The sequence below is a fragment of the Humulus lupulus genome, chromosome 1 (genome assembly GCF_963169125.1).
Source record: "Humulus lupulus chromosome 1, drHumLupu1.1, whole genome shotgun sequence".
NCBI classification, from domain to species: domain Eukaryota; kingdom Viridiplantae; phylum Streptophyta; class Magnoliopsida; order Rosales; family Cannabaceae; genus Humulus; species Humulus lupulus.
Window position 1 is genome coordinate 284,198,900 of NC_084793.1, and position 9,112 is coordinate 284,208,011.

Below are 9,112 nucleotides of genomic sequence, written 5' to 3' on the forward strand. Positions count from 1 at the left end.
GAAGAGGGAGTCTTGCATAAATAGGTGGGAAAACTGAATTAATCAGGAACGTTGATTGAAATCCTCATCAGATCGAATGGAGGGGAGTCGACGATGAGATAGCGCCGAAAAGCTGTCAGACGAACGATCGTGGGCATGTTCCCAAGGTACTCAAGTACCTAAAGTGAGCAATACCCATCTGGCACGTGTCCATTTTTAAGAGAGTGACAGTATGGTTCCCGAAAAGAGTAGTTCAAAAGTCTCCTTCTCTTAGGATTCGAACAAATACTTTTGAGGGGGCAAAATGTTATACCCAGATTTCGAGCCATAGCAAATATGACCTCGAAAGCTGAGTTCGCATTAAATGGTCTCGTGAGGGTTAAGGGTATGCTCTACGATTGTAAATCGGAGCCTGCAAAGTATGGTACAGATCTCGAATATGGTGACCTCGAAATGATCTCGATCTCGAAGGATAGCTCTGTGAGCCCCTCATCTTCAGAAGCAACTTCGGAGCAGGGATCTCGAGCTCGATATGCCATCTCGAAAGAAATGTAAGCTCGGGAAGTGTCAGTGGCTCGCACATTGACGTGAAGCCTTGGAGATACGCAATGACTACCTTGAATATCTACAAGTGTTGTAGATATGGGATATGATCCTCATTTATTAATGTAAATCCCCAAGAATCGTGGGATATTATTTGGTCAGTTATGCGTTTCCTGGTCTTCAGGGACGTTTCCTTTTATATCTGATTATAGGCATTTAAAGCCATTTATTTTATTCACAAAAGAGTAACTACCCAAAATATGTGGGATAGTATTCTGCATCCTTCTCTATAAATAGAGAAGGCATGCACCATTGTAAAGGATGGAATTTATGATTCTTGAGAGAAAACTCTGGAGAATTCATGCTAAAGAATTGTTCAGAGATAATCTTGAGATTAATAACAGAGACTCGTGGACTAGGCAGATTTAACTGCTGAACCACGTAAAAACCGCGTGTCTGATTCGTTTGTTTATTTTAGCCATTGTCTTTAATTGTTTGCGTGCTCTCTTCTTTTATCTGTTGACGAAAAGCGGCGTCAACACTTCTTCTTCAATCTTCTTCAATTCCATATAACCTGTTTTTATAGATTGATTATTGATTGGCCATCTTTAGTCATATACATATGTTTTTAAGTCAAAATCTGAGAAGTGAGATTTAATTCTGCTGTGGTTATATTGGACATAATTCTAATTTAGAACGAAAGTATCTGAATTAATTGTGTAACTGTTATTAAGTTGTCGAGATTAATGCTACCTTTGTGGTTCAATTTACCATAGAAATATAGGAAATTGTCACATAGGTTGAGTTAATAATTCATAGTATGATTATAGGCTGCTGTATCAACTTGTTAATTGAATTAGGTAAAAAGAAGAAGAATTCACACTTTGCATTAGGGAATAATAGGGAGGATAGTTGATGAGATTGAATATCCTAATTGTTTCTTAGTGATTAAATTAAAAGTTTTTCTATTAGTTGTTATTCCATTCAATTTTCAATTATTGTTTCTGCACTTTATAGCTTCTTTTGCTGTATTTACAAAAATCAAGAATTTCAATTCATCAAATAGAACAAGAAATTAATTGACTGGTAATTGATAGATCAGTCCTTGAGGACGATACTTGGTTTTACCATTTTATTACGAATTGCGACTGTGTGCACTTGCATAGCAAAATTATCGCAACAAGTTTTTGGCGCCGTTGCCGGGGACTGAAAATAATTATCAATATCAGTCTAATTAATTTTTATTCTAATTTGATTTTAATTTCTCTTGTTTCTAATCTGTTTAGTTGCTTAATTTGTCTATCTCAAGTGAATTTTTGTATATGTGTGGCAGGAGAGGAAAAGACACACTTGTTCCTCTGAATCCTGAGATTGAAAAGTCTTGCAAGCAAGTCAGAAAGAACAAGAGGGAGGCCCAGAAATCTGTGAAGATGGCATAGAATGAAGGGGATGGCAGGAATGTTCTAATTCCTGGAATTGTACAAGGGGGTCAGGCTCAGAACAATGCTGAGAGGAGCCTGAGGGATTATGTACTGCCCACTCTGACGGGAGTACAAAATAGTATATGCCCACCAGTTGTAGAGGCCAACAACTTTGAAATCAAGCCCGCTATTCTACAAATGGTGCCGTCCTCTGTGCAATTTAGTGGGTTACCTTCTGAAGATCCTCACACCCATTTGTCCAATTTTCTGGAGTTGTGTGGAACCTTCAGATATAATGGGGTGAGTGACGATGCAATCAAGCTTAGGCTTTTCCCATTTTCTCTGAGGGACAGAGCCAAAAGTTGGCTGAACTTGCTGCAGCCAAATTATATTGTCACCTGGCAAGATCTAGCTCAGAAATTTTTGTCTAAATTCTGCCCTCCGTCCAAAGCTGCTAAATTGAGGGGAGAGATCAATAACTTTTGCCAGAATGACGGAGAGTCATTGTATGAAGCTTGGGAACGGTTTAAGAAACTCCTGAGAAGATGCCCTCATCATGGCATTGAACAGTGGATGCTACTACAGAATTTCTACAATGGTTTATGTCCTACAACCAGAACCATTATTGATGCTGCAGCAGGTGGCACTTTTATGAGCAAGAGTGCAACTGGTGCTTATGAGCTGCTAGAGGACATGGCCACAAACAATCATCAGTGGTCTGAGGAAAGATCACCAGGAGTCAGAAAGGTAGCTGGGGTGCATGAGCTAGATGCAATCACTGCTCTAACAGCGCAAGTAGCCTCTTTGACAAAGGAGTTACAATAGAGCAGTGTATCTGCTAATGCGGTTCAGATGGCAGTGAGGTGTGAAATGTGTGGTGGTGCTCATTCTGTCGATCAGTGCCCTATCTGTATGAATAATAACACCCCAATGGATCATGCTCAAGTTCAAGCGGTGGGAAATTTTCAAATGCCACTCAATAACCCATTCTCCAATACTTACAATCCTGGGTGGCGAAATCATCCCAATTTTTCGTGGAAGAATAATCAAGGCCAACAACCTCAATTTCAGGGCCAATTTCAGAGTAACATGCCTCAGCCACCTATGCATCAAGCTTCGTCATCACAACAGCCTAGGCCTCAACAATCAATGCCTCAACCTGAGAGGCCTAATGAACTACAAGCTGCCTTGTTGACCCTCACTAATACTCAGACTCAATTTATGACTGAGACCATATCCTCTATTCGAAACCTTGAGACACAAGTTGGGCAGTTAGCCAATATGCTCAATAACAGACCCCAGGGAAATTTGCCCAGTAATATTGAAGTCAACCCCAAGGAGCAAGTTCAGGCAATTACTCTGAGGAGTGGGAAGCAAACTGAGCAGCCTAGACCTCCACAGGCAGTGGTTCAGAATAAAGAGATGGGTGAACAGTCTGATTCAGAAAGGGTTACTAAAGACCATCAGCAGTCATAACAGAGTCCGCCAGTTGTTATTGAGCAGCCAATTCGAGTTCCATACCCTCAGAGGCTTAGAAAGACTACACTTGATAAACAGTTTTCTAAGTTTCTAGAGGTATTTAAAAAGCTACACATAAACATTCCTTTTGCTGAGGCCTTGGAGCAGATGCCCAGCTATGTTAAATTCATGAAGGAGATTCTGTCAAAGAAAAGAAGGATGGAGGACTATGAGACTGTAGCACTCACTGAAGAGTGCAGCGCGATTTTACAAAGGAAGTTACCCCAAAAGCTGAGAGATCCAGGGAGTTTCACCATACCTTGCACCATTGGCAAGTTTGAATGCAAGCACGCCTTATGTGATCTAGGGGCAAGTATCAATCTGATGCCCTTATCTGTGTTTATAAGACTTGGTTTGGGGGAGGCAAAACCAACAACTGTCACTCTACAGTTCGCAGACCGATCGTTAACACACCCACGAGGTATTATTGAGGATGTTCTTGTGAAGGTGGATAAGTTCATATTTCCAGCTGACTTTATTGTTCTGGACATGGAGGAGGACACAGATGTCCCAATTATTCTCGGTAAGCCATTTCTAGCCACAGGCCAAGCTCTTATTGATGTTCACAAAGGAGAGCTTAAGCTTAGAGTTCAAGGAGATGAGGTGGTCTTTAATGTCTTCAAGTCTATGAAGTATCCGGTGGCTAGTGACAGCTGCTTTAGTGTGGATGTGATAGAATAGGCAGTCTCCAAGAGAAGGATGAGCAGTGATGCCTTAGAGGCAGTATTATTGGGTGATGAGGGCGATGAGGATGATGATGCTGAGATCAGAGAATGTGTAAACTGGATAAACTCTTTCTTACCATATTGGAAGAAGTTTCAAGAATTAGCAGATGCGACTGATAAACCGTTAACCTCCATTCAGCAGCCACCACCGTTGGAATTAAATGTCCTCCCAGATCATTTGCAATATGCTTATTTGGGAAAGAATGAAACTTTACCTGTCATTGTGTCAGCTGACTTGTCAAAGATAGAATTGGAGAAACTGTTAAGGATTCTAAGGGAGCATAAATTGGCCATTGGGTGGACCTTGGCAGATATTAGAGGAATCAGCCCATCGACAGTGATGCATAAAATTTTATTGGAGGAGAATAGCAAGCCATCCATAGAGGCCCAGAGAAGACTCAATCCAGCTATGAAGGAAGTAGTATTGGAGCAAATTCTTAAATGGTTGGATGTTGGGGTGATCTACCCAATTTCTGATAGCGCATGGGTGAGCCCTATGCAAGTGGTACCTAAGAAGGGTGGAATGACTGTGGTGAAAAATGAGAACAATGAACTCATTCCAACAAGGACTGTAACTGGGTGGCGGATTTGTATAGACTACCGCAAGCTCAATAAGGCAACAAGGAAGGATCATTTTCCTTTGCCTTTCCTTGATCAGATGCTTGACAGATTGGCAGGCCATAGCTACTACTGTTTCTTGGATGGGTATTCTGGGTATCATCAGATCGCTATTGCACCAGAGGATCAAGAGAAAACAACCTTCACATGTCCTTATGGCACATTTGCTTTCAGGAGAATGCCATTTGGACTATGCAACGCCCCTGCAACATTTCAACGGTGCATGATGGCCATATTTTCAGACATGGTAGACCGGTGTATTGAGATATTCATGGATGATTTCTCTGTTTTTGGCTCATCATTCGACCTCTGTTTGGGTAACTTGGAGAACGTGCTGCGCCGTTGTGAGATGGCAAATCTGGTGCTGAATTGGGAGAAATGCCATTTTATGGTGAAAGAGGGGATTGTTCTTGGCCATAAAATTTCAAGTGAGGGAATTGAGGTAGATAGAGTAAAAATTTCTACCATTGAAAAGCTGCCTCCACCAGTTTCAGTCAAAGGAGTTAGAAGTTTTCTTGGTCACGCTGGGTTCTATCGAAGATTCATAAAAGATTTCTCTAAAGTGTCCAAGCCTCTCTCGAATCTGCTTATGAATGGAGTTGTCTTTGATTTCGATGATGAATGTTTGAGGGCTTTCAATTTCTTAAAAGAAAAGCTTATTTCTGCTCCAATTGTGATAGCTCCGAATTGGGAATTGCCTTTTGAGTTGATGTGTGATGTCAGTGACTACGCAGTGGGGGCAATTTTGGGACAGCGGATTGACAAAGTATTCAGGTCTATTTATTATGCTAGTCGGACTCTAAATGATGCTCAGCTGAATTATGCTACTACAGAAAAAGAGCTGCTGGCTATTGTGTTTGCTTGTGACAAATTTAGACCATATCTGATTGGTAACAAAGTGATTGTCTACACTGATCACTCTGCCATTAAATACTTGATGTCAAAGAAAGAAGCCAAGCCTCGCCTGATTAGATGGATTCTTTTGCTTCAAGAATTTAACATGGAGATTCGTGACAAGAAGGGCAGCGAGAATGTGGTAGCTGATCATCTCTCTAGACTTAAGGTGGAGGAGTCTGAAAATAAGAAAGCGGTGCAAATCAATGATCACTTTCCTGATGAGCAGTTATTTGGGGTGAGTGAGACTTTAGCTGCCCCTTGGTTTGTTGACATAGTGAATTTTTTGGTTGCCAAGATTGTGCCTCCTGAGATGTCAAAGCAGCAATTAAAGAAATTCTTTTCTGAGGTGAAACACTACTATTGGGAGGAACCTATTCTCTATAGGCACTGTGTTGATCAGATTATCAGAAGGTGTGTTCCTGAAGAAGAAATGCAGTCCATTCTTAATCACTGTCATACTCAACAATGCGGAGGGCACTTTGGAGCATCAAGAACAGCGGCCAAGGTATTGCAAAGTGGTTTCTATTGGCCTTCATTATTCAAGGATGCCAATGTTTTTGTTAAGGCTTGTGATAGATGTCAGCGAACTGGTAATATCTCGAGGAGACATGAAATGCCTTTACAGGGGATTCTTGAAGTGGAACTGTTTGATGTATGGGGCATCGATTTCATGGGGCCCTTTCCACCCTCTTTCAACAATGAATATATTCTATTGGCAGTAGATTATGTATCCAAATGGGTGGAGGCTGCAGCAACTAGAGCCAATGATGGTAAAATTGTGCTTAATTTTTTGCATAAACATATTTTTACTAGATTTGGCACTCCCCGAGCTCTGATTAGTGATGAAGGGAAACACTTTGTGAATAAGCAACTTGATGCATTGCTGGCTTGTTATGAAGTATATCACCGAAAAGCCTTGCCTTACCATCCTCAATCAAATGGGCAAGCTGAAGTTTCAAACAGAGAAATCAAAAGCATCCTTGAGAAGACCGTTGACAGTTCAAGGAAAAATTGGTCGAAAAAGTTAGATGATGCGATTTGGGCTTACAGAACTGCATTCAAAACACCAATAGGCATGTCTCCTTACAGGTTGGTGTTTGGTAAAGCATGTCATCTACCAGTTGAATTGGAACATAGGGCATTCTGGGCTATGAAAAAGTTGAATTTTGATTGGAGTGCCGCTAGTGAACGAAGGCTGTTGCAACTGAATGAACTTGACGAGTTCAGAAATGAGGCTTATGAGAATGCCAAGATTTATAAAGAGAGAACAAAGGCTTGGCATGATAAGAACTTAATCAGAAAAGAGTTCCAACCAGGGCAGCAGGTACTTCTTTTTAATTCAAGACTGCGGCTGTTTCCTGGCAAATTGAAGTCAAGATGGTCAGGGCCATTCACTGTTGTTCAAGTTTTTCCATATGGTTCTGTAGAAGTTCGGGGCAACTCAGGTGATTCTTTTAAAGTCAATGGTTAGAGATTGAAGCCCTACTTGGGTGGTAGTTTTGATCAAGCGAAGTCTATCCTCCTTATGAAGCCTCTCTGAAGAGGGGTTCAGCGTCCGGCTAAATGACGTTAACGACAGCGCTTGTGGGAGGCACCCTATGTTTTACTTGTTATTTATTTTACTTTTTTATTTGTAAACAATTGATTTTTGGTTTATCTTTGGACTGTTAGAATCGTGAAAAACGTGAAAAATCAAAAAAATCTCAAAAAAATCAAAAAAATGGAGAATCCTTAAGGGCCGCGGCATTGGGGGTTTCAGAGGCCCACGAATTTGGAAGTCTAGGGGCGGGCCGCGGCATGGTTGAGGAGGGTCGCGGCATTGAAACCCAGTTTTTTCCCAGAAAATCGAGGCGGGCCACGACATATATACTATGATGCCGCGGCATTATAGGCTGAAAAATTGATGCGGGCCGCGGCATGGTCAAAGTAATGCTGCGGCCCGTGTACGAAATCTGGGGTAAAAAGCCCTAAATCAGCCATATTCTCATTCACTTTCACTTTCACAATCTACCATCCTACTCAAACCTCCTTTTCTCTCTAATTCTTGAGACTTCCATCAGCCAAAGAGACAAAAAGAAGAACTTTTGTGCCATTCAAGGAAGTGTCTCCTATCTATTCTAGTGCTTTTGATTGGAGAATAGATTACATTTTGGTATTGTGGATTGTCCTATGCTTTTCTTGTGAGACATTTAAGGGGTTTGTCAATTGATTTTCTGGGAATTAGTGGTTGGGCTGTTGATTTTGTTAATCAAAGAGTTTTGGGGGAGTGACACCAAGGGGAAATTGTACTCAAGTTCTTGAAAACCATTTTGGGGGTTTAGTTTGTTCTTGTTTTGAAAGACACTATGGGTCCTAAGAGAAATCCTCCGAGAGGTACCTCTTCAAAGAAAGCCTCCTCATCCCGCACTCAACTACCACCAACACCACCTGCCCCGGCTGATTATGATACGAAATTATTTGTCAACAAGGAAGCAGCTGAATTGTTTAAAAAGATTCATAAGAGATCTGTGGTAAGGGAAAGGGGATTTGAGCTTCATGAGGCCACTGTTGTACAAAACCCTGCCTATGATATCATCAAAGCTGAAATATTGCGACGTAATTGGGGTTTCTTTTGCGACTCAACCTATGTGGGATCAGCCAACTGCTCTCAGATATATGAATTCTTTGCCAACTTCTCATATCTTGATGCAGAACAAAACAATTTTATCAGAGGTAAATTGGTGCCTACAACATCTTATTCATTTAACCAATTACTGGGCCTCCCTTCATTGTCTGCACAAGAGGATGAACATTGGCAGTTGGCCCATTTTGATGAGCCAGACTATGATGTTGTGGCTGCAGTTCTGAGTGTGGAAGGTGCACGTTTCAACTATCATAATGGAAAGCCCAAAGAGTTGTACAGGTGGCAGCTCAATCCAATTGCGAAGGCGTGGGTTTATTTTGTAAGTTCACATTTATTGTCGACCTCTCATCTGTCTTCTATTGATAGAGAGCGCTGCTTGTTGGTTTATGCTATCATGACCCAAATGAAAGTTGATGTGGGCCGAATAATTTGCTATAGCATTCGCAACATCAGCAGATTCAATACTACAGCTGGTGTCGCCCATGGTACCTTCCTCTCGACCCTATGCAACACTTATGAGGTACCAGTCTACCCAAGCGATCTAGTCCGAAGGCCAATGGGGGCAATCAATCAGACTATGTTTACGGCTTTCCCTTCGGCTTCTCTTACGCCGCCTGCCTCTAGCCAGCAAAATAAGCGCAGCCGGGCTGATGAAACAGTGGACATTGATCAAGCTGAGGAGGAGGAAGCAGATGAAGAAGGTCCCAGTAACCCACCTTCGAATTTGGCAATTGGTGGACCGATTGATGAGCACACGCAGCGCACGCATGCTCCATTGGATTACCTTA

The 9,112-nt window shown here is 41.7% G+C and overlaps 1 non-coding gene across 1 annotated transcript; it reads right to left on the reverse strand.

The window, feature by feature from the left end:
* Positions 1–2,399: 2,399 nt before the first annotated feature.
* On the reverse strand, positions 2,400–2,506 carry LOC133813655 (small nucleolar RNA R71). The gene has a single exon (XR_009884662.1). It is a non-coding gene; the product is annotated as a small nucleolar RNA R71 (small nucleolar RNA).
* Positions 2,507–9,112: the final 6,606 nt, after the last annotated feature.